Raw genomic sequence first — 27,123 nt, forward strand, 5'->3', positions numbered from 1 at the left:
GAAACACTGGAGAAGGTAAATGCTAGCACAAGGTGGAATGCTGAAAAGTCTACCGCTGAACACAATCGTTGCGAAAGCCTAATATTTCTTAAATGTTTCAATAATAAAATTGTATTGAAAATATCATTAAATTCCTTTGCTAACAGTAAGAAATTCATTTTATACTTTCTCTCCGTTTGCCTAATAATAATACCTGCCTAATATTCGTAAATGTAGATTAGCCAAGGTTTGTAACAACCATTTTGTTGCGGGTGTGAAATTTTTAATAAACTTTCACTTAATATTACAAATATTGATAGAGTTTTTAAACCAAATTAAAATATATGGTCTTTAGGAAAAACATTTACACAGTACAGGAATATATTGAATGTAATTTTAACTAATTTGTATGTAAATAATTTTAATTTGACTAAGCCCACTGCAATTTTGTATTATTTAATGACTTTTAAATAAACTAAGCTGAACTACATCTTGCAACTCTTAAACAAATTTTAACTTATCATACGACCTATGTATGTAGGTATTATATGTAGGTATGAATGTAGGGGAGACTGTTGTACCTTTAGCATAGTGTACCTTTGAACATTTTTTTGTTTTTTAATGTTTGCTGCTACCTAGAGGGCTAAAACTGAAGTAGATTGTAGAGAAAGCCGCTAAGTAGCTCTGGTCGTAGTTTATTTGATTTATTGCAAAGTGTGAGTTCCGTGGACAAAATAAGTTTTTTTTAGTACCAAAAGTAAGCATTTCGTTCATTGATGTATGTTTCCTAACACAAAACCAGATTGCATTTGTTAATATCTTTCAAGTACGGTGTGTTCCCTATCATCTGGTGAGTAATAACATATTTTAATTTCCATGATTATTTGACTCTCTAGTTTTCAGAGCCATATTTATTTAAACTTGCATCCTCTTGTACCTTTGAACACAAAACATCTTGTACCATGGAACATGCTCCAAATTACACGATAATATCGGTTTTTGTTTTTCTTTTATTTTAAGGTCATGTCACGAAGTAAGTCTGGAATTAAAGAGGCCCCCAATTGATCCGGATGCCTTGAAGAAAGCTGTTGAAGCTGTTATTGCTTCTCCAGGAAATAAAATCTCAATCAGAGAAGCCTGCTCTGGTTTATGATTGCAAATACATTTTAAATATGATTGTCAGTTTTTACAGCTATATTCCCACCTATATTCCATGTGTTTCAACTTAAAAGATGGTATGTTCCAAGGTATGTGATCCTGTTGTACCTTTGAACACATTACATATCTCTTCATTTTATTTTTTCCACCCTAAATAGATCTGTAAAAACAGGAAAATATATACAGAAAGTTGTAAAGGAATCTTCAATAATTATTTCAAGCATTTTTTAATTTAAAAAATTTCATTTCCCAAAATTAAAAAAAAAAAAATATGTGAAACGTGTTTAAAGGTACAACAGTCTCCCCTACGTACGTGCGTGCGTGCGTGTGTGTGTGTGTGTATAGTCTACATGTAATATATGTATAGGCTCTATATGTAATGTATGTATGTATGTATGTAGTTTGTGTGTGTATATATTCATGTATATATGTGGAAATATGAATTTTAAATATTTAAACATATGTTTTTGAGTACTGAATTGAAAATAGTGCCTTATATTCCGTTCTTTAAATAAATTCAAATAGTCAAGACAGAGACTAGATTTGTAACACCGAAACAGCCTGATCCTTAAAACAAGGAGAAAAAAGTGGTGGTGGGTTGGAGATGGACGAGCAGAGGGAGGAGGAGGAGAACTGCGAGGAGAAAAAAGGGGAAAATAGGACAGATAAAGAGAAGGTCACTACAATAGTGGAGGCTATATTTTCATTAATGTAGGAAAATGGAGTGCTGGAAGTGAACAGTAGGACGAATTTGATTAATGTTCGGGTCGTGGGAATACTGTATTTGTTGGCCACAGAATGAGTATGCGTGCTAGGTCTGCAAGTTGTTCTCTAAGGTGATATTTAAGTGTAGTTGAATTGAGGCGTAATGGGATGTTCGCACTTCATAAGAACACACACAACTCGCGACGGCTGTCTTTAGTATGACAGTGTCTAATTGCAACGACAAACATCTGACGACTGGGGCCATACAGGTTACGTGCTAACATTCTCTGGCAACTACTCCATGTCTGCACTTTACCACAATTTAATACAATGCATATCGAGTCGAAATTGATTCAAATTTACCATTGGAACATTTTTAACTAAAACAGAATATTTATTATTATTAATCTGTATACTAGTTTAAATGTATACAGATATTACCTTAACAACAAGGGTTCCTTGCAAATGCAAAAGAAAGAGCCGTAGATCATGACAGCTAAGAAGTTAATGGACTTAAAATTTCTAACGATTATTTAAGAACGCATAAAATTAATACTATACAGTATATAAACCTAAAGGTACACCTACTTTATTGTAACCGTTACACCTGGCTATAAATAACCCGACCAAGGAAAATGGGCCAGACAGTAATAGGTGGCAGATCAGGTATTCCATATAATACAACCAAAAAGTAATAATAATAATAATAATAATAATAATAATAATAATAATACTAATAATACGAAAAGACGAAGTATATGATTATGTCTCGTGACCAGAATATTGTACGAAATGGAAATATAAAAATTGGTGATTTATCCTTCGAAGGAGTGGAAAAATTCAAATATCTTGGAGCAACAGTAACAAATATAAATGACACTCGGGAGGAAATTAAACACAGAATAAATATGGGAAATACGTGTTATTATTCGCTTGAGAAGCTTTTATCATCTAGTCTGCTGTGAAAAAATCTGAAAGTTAGAATTTATGAAACAGTTATATTACCGGTTGTTCTGTATGGTTGTGAAACTTGGACTCTCACTCTGAGAGAGGAACATAGGTTAAGGGTGTTTGAGAATAAGGCGCTTAGGAAAATATTTGGGGCTAAGCGGGATGAAGTTACAGGAGAATGGAGAAAGTTACACAACGCAGAACTGCACGCATTGTATTCTTCACCTGACATAATTAGGAACATTAAATCTAGACGTTTGCGATGGGCAGGGCATGTAGCACGTATGGGCGAATCCAGGAATGCATATAGATTGTTAGTCGGGAGACCGGAGGGAAAAAGACCTTTGGGGAGGCCGAGACGTAGATGGGAGGATAATATTAAAATGGATTTGAGGGAGTTGGGATATGATGATAGGGACTGGATTAATCTTGCACAGGATAGGGATCGATGGCGGGCTTATGTGAGGGCGGCAATGAACCTTCGGGTTCCTTAAAAGCCATTTGTAAGTAAGTAAATAATAATAATAATAATAATAATAATAATAATAATAATAATAATAATAGACTAATGACTTTATTTAACCTGGCAGAGTTACGGCCGTAAGGCCTTCTCTTACACTCAACCAGGATTAAAACTTGCTTACATAATGGAACATACAACTGGATCGGAATTAAGTAATTACATACTGATACGATTTAGGTGCATAATGAGATCAAAAGAGGTAGTTACATAAAAATTTCTCTCATAAAATAAAAATAAACATAGTGGAATACATATTAATGTTGTTAGAATGAAATACGAATCACACAAAAACAGAAGCCGATAATTCAATAAAAAATGTACACATTAAAAATAAAAATAAACACATTGGAATACATATTAGTATTACATTACAAGTAAGTAGGATTCACGTAATTAAATCAGAAACCGACAATTGAATGAAATGTACACAATAAAAATACAGTAGACTGATAATAAGCAAATAATAAAAAAAACAACACAGTGGGATACATATTGGTGTTAAGTTAACCATGGAGATGAAATTTGTATGTAGTTCTGAAACACTAGAGATTTTTAAGGACCATATGTATAATGTATATAGAGTAAAACCTCGTTAATCCGGACTAGTGGGGGATAAGTTGACCGATTTAACGAAAGTCCGGATTAACTGAAATAACCTAAAAGAGCAGTAGAATGTGCATTAAAACTCCGTTTATAGCAATAAAACACGTTTATTATGGTGTATTTAAAAGGCAGAGGTCTAAATACGCTCTTTTGCCTTCTACTTATACTTTAAACATTTGTTTGTGTAATCGATAGTCGTATTTGTTTGTTTAGTTTAATTACTTTAATGGAAACTTCATGGATTTTCTTTATTTTTAATACTAAAGGTGCAATACTGCAATTATTGCAATTCCATAGTTCTAATGTATAAAAGTAAGTCTTAAAACAGGGTTCTTTAATTTTTCCACACTCATTGTTTTCTTGTCTGTTCGGATTAAGCGAAGTCCGGCTTATCGGGGTCCGGATCAACGAGGTTTTTACTGTATATGGATCATATGAAGGATGACTTAGAAAGGAATGCATTTTTAGAAAATTGGTAACTCGGTTACTATTAATTATTGAGCATATTTATTTATATAAACTGAAAATACAATCTTTGGAAATTACTTGTGGAAAATCACATCATCCAAATGTCTACTTTCACGACGCTGATACTCTTCCAAGCGTGACATCAGTTCATCCACTACAGTTTCACACAACTGCTGAGGAATTGTAGCCATTTCTTACACTGATTTAATTTTATGCGAATACAAGTATTTCTTTCTGCATGTACTGCACACTTCAACGGTGCAAGTTTAAAGTCGCGGCACGTTTGCGTACCGATCGCCGTTGACGACATGCCACAGATTGCCAAACGCGTTAGATATTTTCCTCACTTCTGATACTCCTATGGCGACCACAGGATTTGTTTTTGTTGTTGATCCACTGATTTCGAACTTATCACTCACTGTTAAATAAAATTTTCACTTGGATACTAATCTTATGCAGGCTAGGTGCACGAAATCGTCGTCGAACAGGTATGAAAGAATGGTAGTTCTCGTAAAATATCCTTACACAAAACGCACGTTGTTCACCAATGAAGCGACCCATTATTATTGATTTCCAAAGCTACTTTTGCCACTGGAAGTTTGTCGCAATTCCCCCACTGTAATAGTAGGAGTATTATTTAAACAACAAAACACGCATTCCTTCCTGAGACACTCTATATTAATGCTCCTTTTTTGTGATAATATGTAAAGGTCCTTGTGTAATTTTTAAAACTATGCCTAAATGTTACTTCAGCCGATCATATTGTCAGTTTTATTAAGGTAACTTGCATAAAAGTAGGTTGAAAATTACGTCGTTCATGTAGTCATTAACTAGACTTCAAACTAAGAGTCAATTTTCTTTAATTAGAAGTCGTTAATATAAAGTGCACTTGCATTTATGGTAATAGCACTCCAAGTAAATCACGTTCCAAGGCCAATTATATGTAATAAGCAGAATTGCATCTGATGGGTCGAATTTTTGCATGTGGGAAGGCATATACTAGCGACCCATTTAGAACAGTTGGGGACTATCAAGCCGCAAGTGCATCAAATAAAAAAATAACTACTTCAATAAACTTAGAACTCCAAAACCGATGGTACACACGACTGCTGGTAATGGCTTTATTAACTGCTTTCGAAGACATGGGTCATGGATATGAAGTTTAATTATTCTAGGTGAGCGTCCATGCGTACATGCATACATAGAAGTCTTAGGCAATGAGTTATAATTTAAACGTACTATCAGTATCTACTGATCTTCTTTCATAAATTGCAGTTGTCATGTGACATATTCGGTAAAAGCGCAGGTACCTCATTGTTTAGAAGTCATTACGTAGCACCAAGACACGTTTTGTGATATCAAACTAATCAACATAATACATTATGAGGTACCAGTTTTCTCGATATTAGTAAAAGTAAACAAATTATTTGTTTTCGGAATATGTAAGCTATGATAAGACTTTCTTGTGTTAAATTCTAACGTACCTTGTTTACATGTTTCGACCTTTTATGGGTCATCCTCAGAACTGGTCGTTGTTGGTCTTGGCGCCTCTTATTTTGTTTCCTGTGAGAGTGTGTTCGTGTGGTGTAATGTAGAGTCAAAGAGTGTGTGTGTCCTGAAATTGAGTTGTGTGTTGAGAATTTCGTTGGGGTGTGTTTTCGTGTGTCTATATATTTCATATTGTTCTAGTGTGTTGTTTCTGGCTTTTTGGTTAAATGTGTAGTATTTCCATGTCTGTGTTGATGTCTCTGTAGGTGTGGCAAGCATTTATGATGTGTTCTACATATGTGGAGGTGTTTTGTAATTTTGTTATGGCTGTGATGTGTTCTTTGTAACGTGTTTGAAATGATCTGCCTGTCTGTTCTATGTAGAAGTTGTTGTAGGTGTTACATTTGAGTTTGTATACGCCTGTATGGTTGTATTTGTTGTGTAATCAAGATGTATAAAATTATTTGTAATTTTGTGGGATGGAAGTGAGTAATCCACAAGAAAATTGGATTGGACACACTTACTCCGTGTACCTCTGATTTTGAGCCAATTATTCTTAATAGAAGACTTGAGAATGAAACACACAACAAACTTTGTGCTCGGGTAGGATAAGCTGTAATGTCTCTTCGTACAAACGATCATGAGTTCAAAGAATGTAAAAATTCCTTGTTATTTTTTTGTGTACGAACGGGTTTTCTAACTACAGTCTTTATTCACCTGCGACCTGCGACTCATTTCTATAAGAAAAATCGTAGGCCTACCTGGGTTTTCTGCATTCATGACAAAAAAATACTACTTTTTATAACATGAAGTATTCATTGGCTGATGGCTTGTTATTGTAGCAACAAGCGTGTGTGGGTATACAGAGCGTTCATTTCAAAACTTCCCAGTCTAAATAACTATATAATTTAAATAGGATGTAGTTAAACAAAAAAACACGTCAATTGAGATATCGAGGGGGAAGTTTAAAACCAGTCTTAACTGATCATTAAGATTCACCCTCTCACCCCCAGCCGCTCCCAATTTTAAATTTCAAGTGGCACACCTATCTTGTGATACTTAAATTTTAAAGGGTATGCAATTGTTTATACATCTCATTCATTTGTTTTTGCATCTTTGGTGTCTATCGTTGCCTGGTAACCTGTATTTTTGTTATTGTCAGTTGATTGTAGGATGAAAACACAGTTTATTTTGTGTTATTTCCTTTTAATCAATGAGGATGATTTCTGTTTTCTCTGTTGAAGGTTATACATCATTTTCAAATAATTTAATACACAAATACAACTATTAAATGAAATGCTCAATAGTCTTTGTAGCGTTATTTTCTTCAGTTCTAATCAACAATAACAACAATCCAGGTTATTTCGTCATCATTCCATATTACAAGTATTTCTCGAACGCCGGCTGGCGAAGCACGGAGGGACTGGCCTAGGGACGAGTGTGGTTTCCTGCTTGAAACCTGGGTACACAGCGAACCTTAGTGTAGTCAGACAGTGTGGGTTTGGAAAACACCTCGTTGAGTTTGATCCGGACAAATGTAACTTTTCGTTCTGCAAAGAAATTTTACAATGTTACATTTTTCGAATCAAACTTCTGCACATTTAAAGGACAAAACTAATTTTTTTTCAATCATGACTATTACACTTTTACTACGTCATACTACTTTTGACCAATAAAATGATACGAAAGGACGTCTTTCAACTAATCATGGCTGCTTATCCTTCAATTTTACCGCTTCCGTAGCATTTGCTTAATTTTATCGCTTCCCTAGCACTTGTTTCTTTGTTTGCCAACATTTCAATCAGCAAATTCTTTACGATACTAAAAAAATATGCTTTGCGATCGTCATTTGTTTACAGCATAGGTAGTCAACTGAAAATGGCGGCTCCGTTCAAACGTTTTGGTGAAGCTAACATTAGTGAAATAGAATTTCAGTAAGTCCGTTAATATTTCATTGTATTAGAGTACTTTACTTGTTCTGATCTTTATATGCTTCCTTTCTAATCGTGTAATAGTCAATTAAATCCCACTCGAGTTTTGATTTTCTCTAGATAAATTAAAACCTCTAGTGACATTACTGTTTATAATACGCTGTTTTCTTAAATTGATTGAGCATATTGGAATTCAGTCAATGGCTTTCCCAAAACACGCTATGAAATGTTTCGTATAAAACAATTTTTATGTCAAAAAGAAAGCAACAACGAGCAAAATTGTGTTAAAATTTTGGTTTGAAAAATCTTAAAGAATAATCCCCTGAAATTAATTACATCATTTATGGTTCATCTTACATAGGCTATTATTTTGTATAATATACACTGCTGATAGCGTATATTCTGTACCCAGGCTGATATTTTAACGATAAAAAAAACATGTCCGTTCCCTATTTGTTTAGTATATTATAGCGCGGATTCAGGTAACATAAATACACTTACCCACAAACGATCATAACCTCGTATTTCCGGCACTGTTGGCTTACGGATGGACATTGTGCCATTCTTAGGTAACATTTAGTTTAGTGAGTTACAAAGTTTCACAGAATTAATGCGGATTTCATTTATTTTTATTATTAATAATATCATCATCATCATCATCATCATCATCATCATCATCATCATCATCATCATCATCACCACAAATATAATATGTTTTAACTTAAAGAAAGATGTGTAAGAAGGTTTTGCTTTTTAATGAGTAGAAGAAACCCACGTCATAATTACACTAAATTTTGCTGGAGTAGTCCTAAGTACTGTAAAGAAAACTGTTGGCAACATTTGCTATGGAGCATTCTCTTCGAGACTTAATAAAACCGAGCAATAATCTTCAGAGTTTATTTCTACAACTTAAAAGGGCTCGCTTTGCTTTTGTGCAGTTTCATTTCTTGTTCTATTTTTATGTAATAATTGTCACACGAAGGTGCTAGGTGCAGTCTATTATAAGTAAGATGTGGGAGAAGTTAGCAGTTCGGCAACAGGCTGTATTTCTTCTTGTAAATTCTAAGACTCCCTCCGAACAGTCGAATATTCCGCGAAGTTACAGATTCTTCGTGTTGTGTCCTAGTCTCCGCTAGTTAAATTCCGAACGTATTGCGACAAAGTAGACTCAGCCTGATGAGTTTTATTGCTTAAACAACGGTTGCTCACTTATAAAGGCTGGGTTTCTATACCAGATGGATTCTGTAACATTTGTGGGAGATTATTATATGCATCTCGAATCTCTTTCCAGATTTTACAGTGTTGCTAGATTTTCATCTCGCATAATAATCATGGAAGTATTGGATATATGGATTATGTATGTACAGGAATATCAAATAAAATACACTAGAGTTTTAAAAAATACATATTGTATTGTATTACTTCACTTGGAGTATAGACATTTCACGTACCGGTCATCATTGCGATTTTCTTAAATTCCATGTCTATTTCATTTATTCATCATCCTCCAAATTCTCAATTTTTACCTTCAGCATAATAATAATAATAATAATAATAATAATAATAATAATAATATAATAATAATTTATTTTATTTTAGTTTATTTATTTATTGATATTTATGTGCTGGTCAACAGCCGTTGGCCAGTAATAATAATAATAATAATAATAATAATAATAATATAATAATAGTAATAATATAATAATAATAATAATAATAATAATAATTTATTTTATTTTAGTTTATTTATTTATTGATATTTATGTGCTGATCAACAGCCGTTGGCCAGTAATAATAATAATAATAATAATAATAATAATAATAATAATAATAATAATAATAGTAATAATAAAAATAATAGTAATAGCAATAGTAATGATAATAATAATTGTTATTATTATTATTATTATTATTATTATTATTATTATTATTATTATTATGATAATAGAGAGTTTTGCTAGACTGGTTTTCGTAAACTGTAAAGTCATGATCGATGTTCTACGCATGCACCACATTATCGTTACCATGGCTAACGACCAGAAATCGTGATACGATGACACGACAATCCCATTCGTATATCGTGGGCATAATAGTGCAAGAAAGGTTATGTTTCAACATTAATGTGTGAAGTAATTGCAACTAATCTCTATGAGAACTCGAATCTGCGGAAAGATATTCATAAAAAACAATGACTGCAACTGAAAAATCTTTCTCATCATGAGCCATAAAAGAGCATAATAATAATATATATGGATCATCATATCAAACTATGATGGAATTCTGACACTGAAAATTTACGTACTTTGGTTAACCGAAATCCGGCTTATCCGAAACGTCACAAAAAAAAAAACTTTATTAACGCTACCTTCACCACTATATCACCTCAACACGCTACCACAGCCACCATAACACTTTATTAACACTACTTTCACCACTATATCACCGCTAACACATTGTTACAGCCAATATAACAGTACTGTCATGTCACTTTATTAACACTACTTACACAACTATTTCACCGGTAACACGTTGCCACAACTAATATAACACTACTGCCATGTCACTTTATTAACACTACTTTCACCACTATATCACCGCTAACACATTGCCACAGCTAATATAACAGTACTGCCATGTCACTTTATTAACACTACTATCGCCACTATATCACCTCAACATACTACCACAGCACTATAACTCTACAGCCTTCGTCACTTTATTAACACTACCTTCACCACTATATCACCGGTAACACATTGCCACAGCGACTATAACACTACTGCCATGTCACTTTATTAACACTACTTTCACCACTATATTCTGCCACTACAGGGAATGAGATGAGAGTAAAGTGAAAGACTATTGAAACTTATGTAGGACCTATACATAATTATGTAGGTTGTGTTGTAAAATTAGGTGTTTTATTTTATGTTTTATTATTATTGTGTTAAATTGTATTGTGTATTCTTATTGTATTGTGTATAAAATTGTATATGTGTTGTAAATTGTATTATGTATTGTAAATATTATTGTGTATTGTTTATCATTTTATTGTGTATTGTTAATATTGTATATACCACTGCCACCGGGTGCTTGCCCACTTGCAGTGTAAATAAATACATACATACATCACCGCTAACACATTGCCACAGCCACTATAACACTACTGCCATGTCACTTTATTAACACTACTTTCACCACTATATCACCGGTAACACATTGCCGCAGCCAGTATAACACTACTGCCATGTCACTTTATTAACACTAATTTCATCACTATATCACCGCCAACACATTGCCACAGCTAATATAGCACTACTGCCATGTCACTTTATTAACACTACAATCGCCACTATATTACCTCAACACACTATCACAGCCACTATAACACTACTGTCATGGTCACTTTATTAACACTACCTTCACCACTATATCATCGCTAACACAGAACCACAGCCACTATAACACTACTGCCATCGTCAGTTTATTAACACTGCCATTGGCACTGTATCACAGCTACCGTCGTCACTATATCACCATTGTCATTACAACTTTCAACACTACAATCACCAGTAGCAATGATGTTACTGTAACTTATATTCGTAGTTAATTGACTTCAAATACAACATAGTAATGCAATAATTATAGTAGTATGATTTATCAGCATCATTATAATCATACCTTTTTTTTTTTCAAAAGATTGAATATTTAGACGGTAATAGAGGTAATAGGGAATGTGAATAATTGCTCATGGAGTCGAAATGCTCAGGATCACAAAATTTATTGTTCCTGTGGGAATATTTTTTTCCTGCGTAGAATCCAATTAGAATATTTTGCTTTTATAACTAAACACTTAAACAGTTGTTATTATTGATTCTATATAACTTCACATACAGATGCGTGAATAAACGACCTCCAAAGCAATCAATTGACACAAGGAAGCAAAGTCTCCAGTCTTCTAGGAAACAATTGTGTCGACATATTCCATTTTAGCACAGAATGCCTCGAGTCTTTACAGGGAACAGAGACTTGTTTCAGATCGTCTGCTTTGTTGTGTTATAAGACGAAGTAGCAGGTGCTTTACCATGGTGGGGGGGAGGGAGTTGGAGGTGGGAGGGATTGTCGTAGTAATACTTGACTTTTAATTATACGTAGGCCGGTGATTGTGTTTAGTTGGTCACTGGACTGAGTCCGTGTTGGAAGAAGACTGTCAAGTGACAAGTCACCGGTCGGCTTGCTTTCTTCTTTTCTCTTACACCAAAGAACCAACTCCGTTTCTCCCGGCAGTTTGGGAGGTAAGGGACAGTTTTCGTTACAATAAAATTTTAGCACTGAAGTTCTTTTTTCTGCCAAGTGACGCAAGGGTGTTATAATTCAATCAGAAATGTTCGCTTAGAAGACTGCAGTAATATTTCGTCTGCTCTGAAATCAAATCAAGAATATAACTTTTTTTTTTTAAGTGAATTCGTATTTAGTGCTCCGAAATTAATTATCTTAACGAAAAGAGCAGAAGGAAGTCGTAAGTTAATATTATTTTGTAGCTGAGTATTTAGTCTTACGTAGAAAACAAAGACTTTTAGCTTTAATATCTTCTATATAACAACAAAACGGCCGAGACTACGGTCAGGCAAATTCGTAAGACTTGCGACAAATGGAAACTGTCTTCGATCCCCTGCAGCCCTGTGGTGGATAAATCCTTTGTGAGGATTATTTTCACCTGTTACTTCAACGCACCTTCAGCGAAGCTGCTAGAGACAGCTCTTCACTCTGGAGTACCGGGATCAAATCGCTGAAAGTCTAAGTGGGAATTATAGTGAAAACAGTGTTGGAGAGGATTTTCTAAGAATATTTATGTATACCCTATCTTGATTACAGCATTTATCATCATAACCATTTAGTCCACACTTGTGGAGTAACGGTCAGCGCGTCTGGCCGCGAAACCAGGTGGCCCGGGTTCGAATCTCGGTCGGGGTAAGTTACCTGGTTGAGGGGTTTTCCGGGGTAACTTTCGGTGCTGGGCCCCGGACTCATTTCACCGGCATTATCATCTTCATTTCATTCAGACGCTAAATTACCTGAGATGTTGATACAGCGTCATAAAATAACACAATAAAAAATAACAATTTACAAACCCAAGTGTGAGTTCGTACTTAGTTCTCTGAAATTATTAGTTTAGCGAATCGCGACAGTCTTAACTCAATATTGCACTTAAAAATTTGGTATTTCGTACCCAAAATTTTAAATTAGTATTTCTTGTATCAAAGTAATGGCCGAACCGAAGCTTAGACAATTTTCTGTCAAATTTTCTCAAGTGTGAAGTGTCTCCAAATCCCTACCGATCCTGTGAGATTTGTGATGGGCAAATCCGTTTTGCAGGATATTTTTTATTCTGACTACAAAACCTAATAAACCTATTGAGAGTATGGCAAAAATTATTATTATGTTTTCAAATGCTCTCTCTTTCCTTATCTCATGGCAAACTATGCAAAATTTTAAAAAATCCTGATAAAATTAAAATATAATTTTATTGCTGAGTGTCCAAAGAATGAAAATAAGTGGTGATGTAAATTGGATCTTCCGCGCACCTTTACCCAAGCAGAGTAAGGTCTCCACGCTGGTATCTCGGATTAAATTTCTTTGAAGTTTAAATGAGATTTATAGTGAAAAATATGATGATATAGCAGAGATTATCTACGTACTCACGTGTATCATCCTATTATTACAGCATTTCTCATCACAAACATTTTCAAACACAATAGTGACTTCGTATTTAGCTATACGAAATTATTAGCTTAGCGACTGGCAGAAGAAATCTTAACTCAATATTTGTGCCTGAAAACTTGGTGTTTTGTACGAAATAAAAATGTGAATTTTAAACATTTCTTGTATCAGCAATTTCTCTAATGGGAACTGTCTTCATTCGCCTGCCGGTTCCGTGAGATTTGTGATGTTGAATTTGTAGCAGCTTCATTTTGGGGGAATATTTTAACTGATTACATTGGGGAACCTTTGGTCAAAGGATTGTAGTGTTAGGTTTCGACATTATGAAATTTTTCGGCGTGTAATGAAATATATAGTTAAAAAATATGGTGTTGAAATATATTTTCTCGAGGATACTCGGGTATACCATGTCATTATTATCCACGATGATAATGATGACTGTGAATTATAAAGAAATTGTGACAGTGGAAACGAAAGTACACTGAGAAAACCTGCTTCAATATCATCTTTATTACTTACAAATTCGAGCATGTAGTTCAATTTATAGTAGTTTCAAATGAGAGAGGAAGCAAGTGTTAGTTCCAAATGAGAGAGGAAGCAATGGTTTAGAATTTATAGTAGACCTAGTTCCAAGTGAAGGAAAAAACAATGATATTGAATTTGTAGTAGTTTTAAATGGCAGAGGAAGCAATGGTGTTGAATTTTAAGTAGTTCCAAATGAGCGAGAAAGCAATGGTGTTGAATTTTTGGTAGTTCCAAATGAGAGAGAAAGAAATGGTATTGAATTTGCTGTAGTTCCAAATGAAAGAGGAAATAATGGTGTTGAATTTGTGGTAGCTCCATATGAGACAGGAACCTATGATTAATTTGCAGTAGTTTTATGAGAGAGAAAACAATGCTATTGAATTTGTAGTAGTTCCAAAGGAGAGAGAAAGTGATGATGTTCAATTTGTAGTAGTTCCAAATGAGAGAGGAAGTAATGGTGTTTAGCTTGTGGCAGTTACAAATAGAGAGGAAGCAATGGTGTTTAATTTGTAGTATTTCCAAATGAGAGAGGAAGCAATGGTGTTTAATTTGTAGGTGCTCCAAATGGAGAAAAAGCAATGGTTTTAAATTTATAGTAGTCTCATATGAGAGAGAAAGTAGTGGTGTTGAATTTGTTGCAGTTCCAAATGAGAGAGGAAGTAATGGTGTTGAATTTGTTGTAGTTCCAAATGAGAGAGGAAGTAATGGTGTTTAATTTGTAGTACTTCCAAATGAGAGAGAAACTAATGCTATTTAACTTGTAGCAGTTACAAATAGAGAAGAAGCAATGGTGTTTAATTTGTACTACTTCCAAAAAAGAGAGAAACAACTGCATTTAATTTGTAGGAGCTTCAAATGAGAGAGAAAGCAATGGTTTTGAATTTCTAGTAGTTTCAAATGAGAGAGGAAATAGTGGTGTTGAATTTGTTATAGTTCCAAATGAGAAAGATAGCAATGGTGTTTAATTTGCAGTAGTTTTAAATGAGATAGATTGTTGAATCTGTAGTAGTTCCAAAGAATAGAGAAAGCAATGGTGTTTACTTTGCAGTAATTCCAAATGAGAGAAGGAGCAGTGACGTTTCATTTTTAGTAGTTCCAAATGAAAAAGAAAGTAATGGTGTTGAATTTGTAGTAGTTTCTAATGAGGGAGAAAGTAATTTTCATTTGTAGTAGTACCAAATAGAGAAGAAATAATGGTGTATAATTTTTAGTAGTTTCAAATGAGAGAGGAAGCAATAGAGTTGAATTTGTAGTATTGTAGTAGAGAGGAAGTAATGGTGTTTAATTTGTACTAGTCCCACATAGAGAGGAAGCAGTGGTGTTTAATTTGTAGTAGTTCCAAATCAGAGAGAAAGCAATGATGTTTAATTTGTAGTAATTTCAAATGAGAGACGAATAAACGGTGTTTCATTTGTAGGAGCTCGAAATGAGAGGGGAAGTGGTGGTTTAATTTTTGGTAGTTACAAATGAGGGAGAAAACAGTGGTGTTTCATTTTTAATTATTCCAAATGAGGGATGAAGCAATGATGGATTATTCAGAAGATATTTGGTTTGGGAATTTTCTATTAATGATGCATTTATGTAATTTAAGTAATTCACAATGTTCCAAAAGTTTAATTTATTTTAGTCTTCAGGTAAAAAACCGGACGAAAGGAAAAATATATCATTTTCATTAGTATTAGTATCGTTACTTACAGCTAAATGATTTTGATTCGTATATGTATAAAATTGTTGTCTCAAAACTTCCTTGCGTGTTTTGTTCATTTATTAATGTTGCTCGCTTTTTGTATTTATTCATTGCTCAGGCATATTGATGTAGGAAACTTTTACGACGGAAAGAGTAGAGTCATTTCCTCCCCCCTTCTTTTTTCACCTGAAGACTCTGGGGTAGGCAAAGCTTATGCGTTATCGCATTTGTCTGTTGATCCAGAGTAGCGCGGTAGTGGGTTTGATACTCGCTTGCATTTTTTTTGCCTAAGTTTCTACCAACTCTAAGGTGAATGTCAGTCCCAGTTACCTTATCACTCAATTTTATTTCACATTGATTCAATAAATGATTAAAAAGAAGATAAGTAGCTACGTTATCCAAGAGATTTGGATTGAACTTTTCCACTTCGGCGAAAAGAAATTATATGTTTAAAACTGCACAATATTTCGAACTTTCTGTATTAGAATAGTGCAAAACTGAAAGAGTGAGGAATCCATACGATGTCCGCAACACTAATGAAGAAATTGTTACAGGAGAAACTGAAGACCCACAAAAGATCTGTTCCAGCTCTCCTTCTTTTTCCACTAAAAATTCAACTTGGATTCTCTAGGATTTAAACCCGGATCTTCGTAGTGGATAGCCAACGCTCTAGTCGATATGCTGATGGTGCGCCTTTAGATAATATAATATACATCTCACTCTAGTTAATCAATCGGTTAAATTATCAGCGTGCCAGCCAGTGGGTTAATCGCTCAGATGACTTGGTACTCAGTGAGTAGTTAATCAGTGGATAAATTTAATTATCACGAGATTTGTCGATAAGACAAATCATCATCGTCATCATCGTAATTATCTTCATCTATTTTCTTCAATTCTGTCAGCATTAGTCTTAGCTCAGTTACTGGGATGACGTAGTCTAACTTCAGGATTAGGATTCTACTTTGGACAGAGGTTCTAAAATGTATAGTGAAGAGATATACATAGGAAAATACACTGAATATTATGTTCATCATTCATCTCGCATTGACAAAATGTGTATACTAGAGTGGATGTTATGTAAATTATTGCAGCGCCATCACCAATTTTAAAGGTTTTAATTTTACAGGAGAAAAAGCTGTTCCTTCGACTTCTTCACGTACAAGGAATTAAGACGCCAAACTGAATAACTCTATTTACTTGTGTAATTGAGTTACATGGCTGGAACGAATGTAAAGGCTAAAAATTATCAAAAAATTAACAGATTAAGTACAGTTGTAGTCATGCAGTTAGCATCACTTGTTTTGTTCATTAGTATTTTCAGAGGCTTCCTACTTTAGAGTAATTTTCTCAGTTTGATTTTAGCGCAGTAAACGTTTAGCTTCTGAATTCATCATATGCGGGTGTTAGGGAGAGCAATAGAGAGCAGTGAGAGGAACGATTTATCCCGCATGTATTTTGACACATCTTGTATTTTATGCATTGCAAAAATTCTATCCTTCAGCTTAAATAGAACCGCATTTATGTAAAGAAACTAAAGACAATTGAGGGGTTCGGGAGTAAAATATGGTAAGTGACGTTTTAGTGTTTTGAAGTTATTAGTTAGATAAACATTTATACCGGATTGAATCCTCTCAGTTTAAGTTCCACCTCTTAGTTTCCCTTTAGTGGCCAACCCTCATGCTCTGTGTCACAGATGTGTGACAGTGGCACAATATCCAACACACTATGTGCGGAGGTGCACTCATTACGAGTGACTAAGTGGTCGGGATCCGACGGAATGAGCGCCGTCTTAAATCACAAAGTGATTATTTACACATATAATATTATTGTGATGTACCGAAGACGATTCAATCGGGTATCGGAAGTGGAATCCGATGTGGCTTAGTGGATAAAGCGTCAGCATGTAGAACTGAAAACCCGGGTTCGAGTCCCGGTGCCGGAGAGAATTTTTCTCCGTTCACCCATTCTTCATCATATGATAGTACAGAATTCCTACACGGAAATATCATACGTACTTCGGTATATCACAATAATATTAACATAGTCTACTATATACAGTCGCAAAGCTTGAGGTGTTTTTTTTTGCAAATCTCGTGATAAAGCGCTCCAAGCGGTTAGCAACTAGAAACAATAGACTGTCCATGGTCGACTTTGGACTGTGTCGTATTTCTATCGAGTGCTAGCTCGTTGCGTATTTTACATTGATGCTTGTGAAATGTTCGTTATTGGTTGTAATGAAAATGTTAATGGCTAAAATATAATAATTGGAATAATAATATGGGACAAGGAGGAGACGTTTGTAGTGCTATAAATTGTAGCAACAGTAAGAGAAAGAGGCCAGAGTTATCCTTTGTCCGATTTCCGAAAGATTCAGAAAGGTTCCTGGGTTTCCACAGGAATGCTGTGCACAAACAAAACTCTTAATTTTGAAGTTCTTTGTGACTGTTAGAATACATTATATCCTTAAATTTCACAATGAAATGTTTCAGTCTAACCGAAAGGACATTAGATACCGGTTAAAGTTCTGTCACTTAGACTGCTAAATTTCCAGAGAAATAAAGGTTAGGTCTACTTTTTTTTTTTCAGAGGATATATTTTTAATTGTAGCTATTAATTTTGTTATTATTTTTATGTGTTATTTTACTAAAGACGTAGAAAAATTAAGTTTGTTTTAATGACATTTATTGATCACGTTTTATTTTCAATTCTGGTGGGATTATTATTGCTTAGGCCTATTTTTTCAAAGGATATGTTTTTAATTATAGCTTTTAATTTTGTTGTTATTTTTATTTGTTGCTTTACTAGAGACTTAGAAAAAGTCTGTTACAATAAAATTTATTGATCACGTTTTATTTCCAATTCTGGTGTGATTATTATTGCTTAACCTCATCCCACTCTGTTAACTACGTAAGCATACACTACAAGTACCGGTACGCGTAAGTTACTCCATTAATTCATATTTCCATTATTATTGTTGTAAAGGGAAATAAAAATTAATATTTACTGGTTTCATAGTTAATTATCGCTATGATTAATTCTAGTAAATTTCAATTCGTTTTGCACAAAACAAAAATTATATTACTTATATCTTGCAGGTATCTTCGATATTATGGTGGAATTTAATATACTTCATTAAAATAATAAATTAACTTTATGCATTTAATATTTCAATAATGGAAGGAGGGTGTTAATTTTTCCAAAAGAACACGACAACGAAAGTGTAACATATTTTGTTGTCTGCTAGGAGAGAGACCTGCGATGATGAGGCGATAGTAGCGATCCTAGTGGTGGACAACTACCCATGTTTGCATTTGTACTACATATTGAGCTTCGCGACTGTATATAGTAGACTGTGATATTAATTTGTTCCTGTTCTTGTTATTAAAGGGGATAGAAGGAAGAGACAGAAAAACAAAACTAGAACACAACATTTTTAACAATGCCAACACAGATACTTCCCAAAATAACACTAAATTACAAACCGGGAGGGCATTGTGCGATGTGGGACACCGTCTGACTAGATGAAGTGTCTTGACTCTGGGAACAGGCCAACAGACTTAAATCCGTGAAGTTGGGTGATGAAAATAATTATCACCCTGAAGATGACGGTGTTATAAGTAAAAGTGAACGATAGAGAGGTTTACGTACATTGATATATTATATATTGGAAATTGGGTCTATCATGGGTTAGAGAAGTCGTCGGAAATACTGGGAACGAGAGATCAGATGAATTGGCAAAGCAGGCTCCTGACTCAAATCTCCATATTTGTCTCGCATTAAGCCCCTTTTTGTTTGTAAAGAACCAAATACGAAAACATATTCTTGAAAAATGGGATCAAAATTGGCAACAGAGTGAAAAGGGAAGTACAACAAGTGATCTATTTTTTCCAGTGGTTCAAGATAGATTATCTTCTAACACTTAGAACCAAATTTTATTCTAACACAATTTTTAACAGGACATGGATATTTTGGCGAATATCTTCAGAGATTTTACATTAATTTTAAATAATGCAAATTGTAAATATGGAGACATCTTTTGTTCGACTGCCGCTTATTCTCGTTTGAAAGGTACAAATTGACATCGTATTTAAAAAAGATCAACTTAGACTATTCAGTGCCACTTAACTGTAAGTTACATTTGTAAATAAGTATAGCTGTAGACATTGTTCACATTTATAAATAGTGTACCGTATTTCCTAAATTGTAATGTGCCGATACTAATCCAATAACGTAGGGTCTATATGCCCTAAATTGTTAAACTTATAACACAAATATACTGTACCCACGAGTGAAATAGAGTTCTATATATCGTCGCTGTTCCTGCAATAACTCCTATGTGCAAAATATAAAATTTTTCAGTAGGAAGAAAAAAGACATTCATTCATCCTATGGCAGCCGTACATAGGAGACTGTGAATTCTTACATTTTCGAAACAAAAAATATAATTACATATAGGTGATTTTATTATTTGCTGTATCACTGTTTAAGTTATTTAATAGAGCAAAAATCTGAAAATCGATAAATGTCACATAGAAGATATTGCAGGAACAACGACGATATACCAGATATTCAATAAATAAATATTGAAAATTGTTAAGAACTCTTAGACGAACTATATTGTCGGTAACACCCAAATGAGTGAATTAAATATTGAACTAAAAGAAAGGATAATGGACAACTTTACTACTTCTTCCTCAGAAACTGTTAACGCGCTATATGTACACGAAGATCAAGTTAACAGTTGGATTTGTATTTATCAAGATTTTCCTGATTGTATTTCTTAATTCTTACAAAACATCTCTCCAATTTTGCTTTTATCTAATCTTATATCTCAAAAGCACTTAATTGCACTGGCCATAATTTTCTTTCTCTTGATATGCATAGGATATAAATTCGTCGATCAAGATTTTTTTCTGAGAGATAGTTGCATAAATAGTTAATATTAAATTAGGCAATGAAAGTGATCTTCAATGAAAATGTACTTATAATTTTCCTTTGAAATTAGTCTGGCAAAATCTAAATAATTCCTTATTTAATAAAGAAGGGTAATATTGTTACTACAAGTTAAATGGTGAATGAAGTTTATTTAATATGTAGAGAAATGTCTGTATTCTGTCTTTCTGTTTAATTTTCAATACACGTGACACCATGTAGTGAATGTTATAAAACATAAATGGAGATGGAACTCAATTCATTTCCTGACCTTCATTCAAATGTGAACCTAGTTACTGACATTTATGCAATCGGATCTAAAAATACTACTTTTGTATACGTTTCAGAACGCTGTCTGTGATGCTTGGATTAATCGTATATGTTAGGACTCTACTTACTAGAAACATGCTAATTGAGTCATGTCTTATGAATTATCGATCAGCGATGGTTAAAGCCGATTAAGAGCAAAAATTACAATTTCGTCATAAATAGCTGTTGAACTTGTTCTTTGTAAGTCGCTTAACTCCCATTTCCATGTACAAAGGCAAACTGCAGGCCTAGCAATACAAGAGCTTATTCTGCTGACCTTTTAAAAGTGCTTTTATCATCACCTCGAACTCGTTCCCTAATGTAATAGAACGTCTCATTTCAAAGGATGGGGTGTAATCCGCAGTTGAGATACGTACTGTAACATACGCCGTGACATCGCACAATAAATTACAAAACGGTCCGTAACCATAGGAACCTTCTAGAGATGTCTATTAATCTCGCGATATACAGTCTGAACTATCGCTGGACTGTGGGAATCCCTGGACTAAAATCTAAATCTCTACCCAAGCAACAATCCCACAGTGAGTTCACTCAGTACAAGGCGTATAGATTTAATGTTAGGTTAAGAAAGAGCGATTAACTCTAATCTAGGAACCATAGGCAGATCTCATCTTCAACATCTCTAAAATTTCTTAACTTATTTTTCAGCTGCTCAGATACTTATTAACTTTATTTCTATTTAAATAAATAAATATATATATATATATAAATATATAAATAAATAAATCATTGATTAAAGTTCTCGTTAACACTGTTAAAAACATCAAATTTACTCTGTCACACGTTAAAAGTGTTAAAATTGTTAAAAAGGTATTTACCTTCGACAGACGGTCCGTTTCGACGCTATTTGTCGTCGTCTTCAGTCTCTCTTGAACCACTGCGATGTGCAGTTGTCGATGGTAGGGGTGGGGGTGTGTTGCTCCTATGGTGGGAGTTGGTTGTCTGTATGCTATGACGTACTATGACGTCAAACAATGTGTGCGTATTGAACTGTAGTTGCGTATTAAGTATATATTGTGGGTGTGCTATTGTATTCTTATATATTTCGTATTGTTCTAGGATGTTTAACTGTGAACTTTTTGGTGTGATGTGTAAAATTTCCATATCTGTTTCTATATTATTGTAGTCATGACAGGAAGATCCTTTCATACAAGATACAACGAACATATTAAAGCTATAACCAAACGTTACATTACATCAAATTATGCAGATCACATTATCGACAATAATCATGACTACAATAATATAGAAACAGATATGGAAATTTTACACATCACATCAAAAAGTTCACAGTTAAACATCCTAGAACAATACGAAATATATAAGAATACAATAGCACACCCACAATATATACTTAATACGCAACTACAGTTCAATACGCACACATTGTTTGACGTCATAGTACGTCATAGCATACAGACAACCAACCCCCACCATAGGAGTAACACACCCCCACCCCTACCATCGACAACTGCACATCGCAGAGCCAAAATCAGCAGTGGTTCAAGAGACACTGAAGACGACGACAAATAGCGTCGAAACGGGCCGTCTGTCGAAGGTAAATACCTTTTTAACAATTTTAACACTTTTAACGTGTGACAGAGTGAAATAAATAAATAAATATCTGAGCAGCTGAAAAATAAGTTAAGAAATTTTAGTGACTGTAGAATTTTGTATAAACGTCTAATGGTATAAGAATTACAAATTGTTGGTAGAACGTTTATGATGTCTATGTTTTCTGTAATATGTTTCATGTTGCTGTTTAGAATACGAGAGCAACGAGATAATTAGTCATATTTTCTAAAAATAACAACCATATGATGATGATGGTAATAATAATATTGTTGTTCAGTCAACTGTCCGAAGGCAGGTTCGAACCTCATAAGTAACACGAATAAGTTATCAATCATGAGGCAACCAAGCCAGGAGATAATGGGTTAGGGTAGCCAGTTCCTTTCCCCCTCCATTACATAGGCATACATCGCTGACTAGTTAACATATTACACTGATCAGACTTCAGATGTATGCAACAATATTGTTCTGGCTTTGAAACATATCGTAAAGTGAAATGTGCAGCCTGATCAGTGGCGTACTCAGAATTTTGTCAAGTAGGGGTCATTATTGAAATTGTTTACAGTTTACATTATTGGTATTTTAAATTTATTATTATTATTATTATTATTATTATTATTATTATTGTTATTATTATTATTATTATTATTATTATTATTATTAGGCCTACAACTTGGACTCTCAATTTGAGAGACGAACATAGATTAAGGGTGTTTGAGAATAAGGTGCTTAGGAAAATATTTTGGGTTAAGAGGGATGAAGTTATAGGAGAATGGAGAAAGTTACACAGCAAAGAACTGCATGCATTGTATTCTTCAGCTGACATAATTAGGAACATTAAATCCAGACGTTTGAGATGGGCAGGGCATGTAGCACGCATGGGCGAATCCAGAAATGCATATAGAGTGTTAGTTGGGAGGCCGGAGGGAAAAAGACCTTTAGGGAGGCCGAGACGTAGATGGGAAGATAATATTAAAATGGATTTGAGGGAGGTGGGATATGATGATAGAGATTGGATTAATCTTGCTCAGGATAGGGACCATTGGCGGACTTATGTGAGGGCGGCAATGAACCTCCGGGTTGCTTAAAAGCCAATAAGTAAGTATTATTAAAAATATGAACTGCCAAATACGCGGAACGTTAAACGAACGTTTTACAAAAAAGTCAGAACTCGAACTACTGAACGGGTGAATACCATTCTTAAAATGAGTTTAAAATCGACAATGCACAATATTTAACATCTGCACTGCAGAAATGTCAAAACAACCTTTTCAATATGTTTCACAACAAGTTAAATTTCATATTATGTCGGCTTCACTTTATTACAATGTCGGTACTGGACGGTAAATCTTTCTATAATAAAGATAGTATTGTTATAACTCGAACATGCCGCAGCACCAAGCAGAGGGGTTATATTGAAGGAGGGGTAGAAGGACTATGCCTTATGTCGATGTAGATTTTGTTACTCTGACAGTGAAAAAAAATAGAGAAAGGAAAACGATCATGGATAAAAGAAATATTCAAATCTAAATAGTAGCTTTTTTAAGGTTCAAGGGGGGGGGGTTCAAATCCGGTAACCCTCCTTCCGTACGCCCCTGTGCCTGATAAATAATAATAGATGTACAGATACGAAAATGAAATTTGGAGCTCCCTTATTGTATGTTTCGCTTACAATACACTGCGCATGTGCAGTAAACAAGAGCCCCTATATATATGTGTGCACTTGTAGACAGTCGTGAGAAATTTTTGCCTACGTACAGGTGGACTCCCATCAAGACTCGTTCCAAATTTTAATTCCGTATCTGTACATATCAGCTAGAACCACAGTCTAGTATATACAGTCACGAAGCTCAATACGTAGTAAATATGCATCCATAGATATTTGCTAGCTGCTAGGATCGCTAATATCGCCTCATTACAGACAATGCGAAATAGTACCGTCACAGTCTATTGTTCCTAGCACCCTCGCAACTCAAGCTTCGTGGCTGTATATATTAGACTGTGCTAGAACCTCAGTCAGAGGTAAAATTTTTAATAAATAAATCAGACTTAAGTGACAACAAAATATTATCTACTTGCGCAGAATCCGTCTTGGCAGTTCCTAAATTACCACACGAAAGGTATAATATCTTTGAGGATAATTCCGAGATCTTATTAGATCACCAAATCTAATACATATACGGATGATAATGATAGTGATGATGATGATGATGATGATGATGATGATGATGATGGTGAATAAGGTACAGTAATATTCTTAACTACGGATACACACCAAAGAAGTAGTTTATTATAGTGTACACGAAACATGTTTGAAATCGGGCAGAGCAGATTGGACTGTTAATTTCAGTAAATCGAAGGTTCTGTTATTCAGGTATAAAGAATTGGCAGAAAGAAAAAATAATTTATTATTAAAGTAAGTCTGCCTTCCAATTGTGATTTTTAGTCAATGCAGTTACAAAATTAAGCAAATATATGGTACTCTAAGAGAAGACAAAACTGACAATTGTGTGTTCCGCACAGTATACGCTGTCCTACAAAATAAATTCACTCACTGGCATCATTCCAAACTCCACCACTACGACACTAATTTACTGGATTTGAAACACCTGATTTCCATCTGACTAATAAGGGATGTGGAAACCCACATATACTGTAGTTCATTATACGAATGAGGAAAATAAATAAGTTATAAGACATGTAAAATAAATTTTAAAATGTATGTGTGCATATAATGTAAGAAGGTCTACCTATGTATATAAAAAAATATCAAATATTATAGGAGATGCTAGTATGCATCAAAACAAGAAAATAATATCTAATATGCATGGGTCCTTCAGCATGTACTTTCTGAGATCTGAACACTTGTTCATAAAAGGTGCTTAATGTGACGTCCATTCATGGCAGTGAATTCCTCTGCTCTTCGGCGTAAGGAATCACACACTCTTTGAAATTGACCTGGTTGTTCTTGATAACCAAAAGTCTAGGGGATTTAGGTTTGGAGAACGAGCAGGCCAAGGTGTGAGACCTCCCTAATCAATCCAGCTGTCCTGAAATGTTAGCGTCAGGTGTTCACGCTCATTGCGAAAAAAAATGTGCTGGTGTGCCATCATGCATGAACCACATCTGTAGTCTTTGCTGACATGGTACATACTCCAGCAAGATAGGCAATACATTAATTAGAAAGTCCTGATAACGATCGCCAATTAATCTCTGTGGTAGCACGTATGATCCTATCAATTTATCGCCGAGAACGTCTGCCCTTACGTTGATTGAGAATCGGTGCTGATTCCGTATTTCTTCAACTGCATGGGGATTTTCATCAGCCCAAAAATACCAATTACGAAAATTCACAACACCATCTCTGCTGAACTCGCTCATATCCGCAACCAGACTTTTTGTTTTCAGTATTTCTTTGCGACGTATCATTATGCCATGCCAGGGGTGTCAAATACAGTATGATTATCTGGTAGCCTGCTGTATTTTAGGGCAGAGAAATGCATTGCCATGAATGGACGTCACATTGAACGCCTTCTATGAACAAGTGTTCAGATCTCAGAAAGTATCTGTTGTAGGACCCATGTTTATTAGACTCTTTTTTCTTGTCTTCACGCATACTATAATCTCCTAACATATTGGATACTTTTTTTTTTAAGATCCTATATATATTTAAATTGTATGTTGATAAGTGAGTGATAGCTATATGACCTGAGGTCAATGCTGTCATTCAACAGTGTAACGCACTACAGCCAAATAAATAAATATAGTTCATTATATGGAAATCACGGACATATGTTTTACTTTAATGCTCTTATGAATAATATCACAAGTTATAGGTACGAAAATTAGCTTAACTTGTGTAAAAATTCTGTAAAAAGACGTTATTAAATATGTCACGAAATTATTCGAATTCTGCTTGCCGGAATGGGTTCGATTCCTATTTCAACTGATAACCTGGTTAGGTTTTTTCCCCCGAGATTTTCCTCAACTGTAACACGAATTTCAGACAATCCCATGACGAATTCTCGACCCTCGTCTCGCCAAATACCAATCTCGCTATCAACAATTCATCGACGCTAAATAACCTATTAGTTGACATGTTTTAGTTAAATAAACGACTTAAAAACAAGCAACTTCTGTTTTCTTAGCTCGAACTTACGTATGATCATTTGAAGATGACTATGCTGACAAAAACACGTCCTAAATACTTGTTATTGCTTTTACTAGAGTCGAAAAGTTAAGCCTTTAGAATAATTAGGGGACTGAATTTACATAGCTAACACGCTTGTTCTCTTGTTTTGTGTGTTGTTTGTTGAAAATGGGGCTAATGGCGTCAGCTGCTCTTGATGGAGATGAGTGTTTACAAGTAGGTCTGTTCAACTTTGGGCCTTCTTATTGAGGGGGGGGGGAGCTAAGGTAGTTATGATTAGTTAGATCTTCACCTTATGCTATCTAGGTTAATAAAGTCATGCTTTGCAGAAGAAAAGACGTTAAGAAGTATATTTCATGGAAATCACGGCTTGTCTTTTTACTTTATACACCACGTCAAA

At 34.5% G+C, this 27,123-nt stretch overlaps 1 protein-coding gene across 2 annotated transcripts in view; it reads left to right on the forward strand.

Moving 5' to 3' along the window:
* The window catches only part of Scp2 (Sarcoplasmic calcium-binding protein 2), a 263,046-nt gene that overhangs the window by 103,227 nt on the left and 132,696 nt on the right, over positions 1 to 27,123 (forward strand). Inside the window, exon 1 of one of the 2 annotated variants that reach the window (XM_069818844.1) lies at positions 11,946 to 12,101. The exons of the other annotated variant lie outside the window; for it this stretch is intronic. The gene's annotated coding sequence lies outside the window, so the exon portion shown is untranslated. Of the gene's footprint in view, positions 1 to 11,945; positions 12,102 to 27,123 lie in introns of those variants that run through there. 2 annotated transcript variants of the gene reach the window in all.

Source organism: Periplaneta americana, chromosome 2 (assembly GCF_040183065.1).
Source record: "Periplaneta americana isolate PAMFEO1 chromosome 2, P.americana_PAMFEO1_priV1, whole genome shotgun sequence".
In the NCBI taxonomy this organism is placed as follows: domain Eukaryota; kingdom Metazoa; phylum Arthropoda; class Insecta; order Blattodea; family Blattidae; genus Periplaneta; species Periplaneta americana.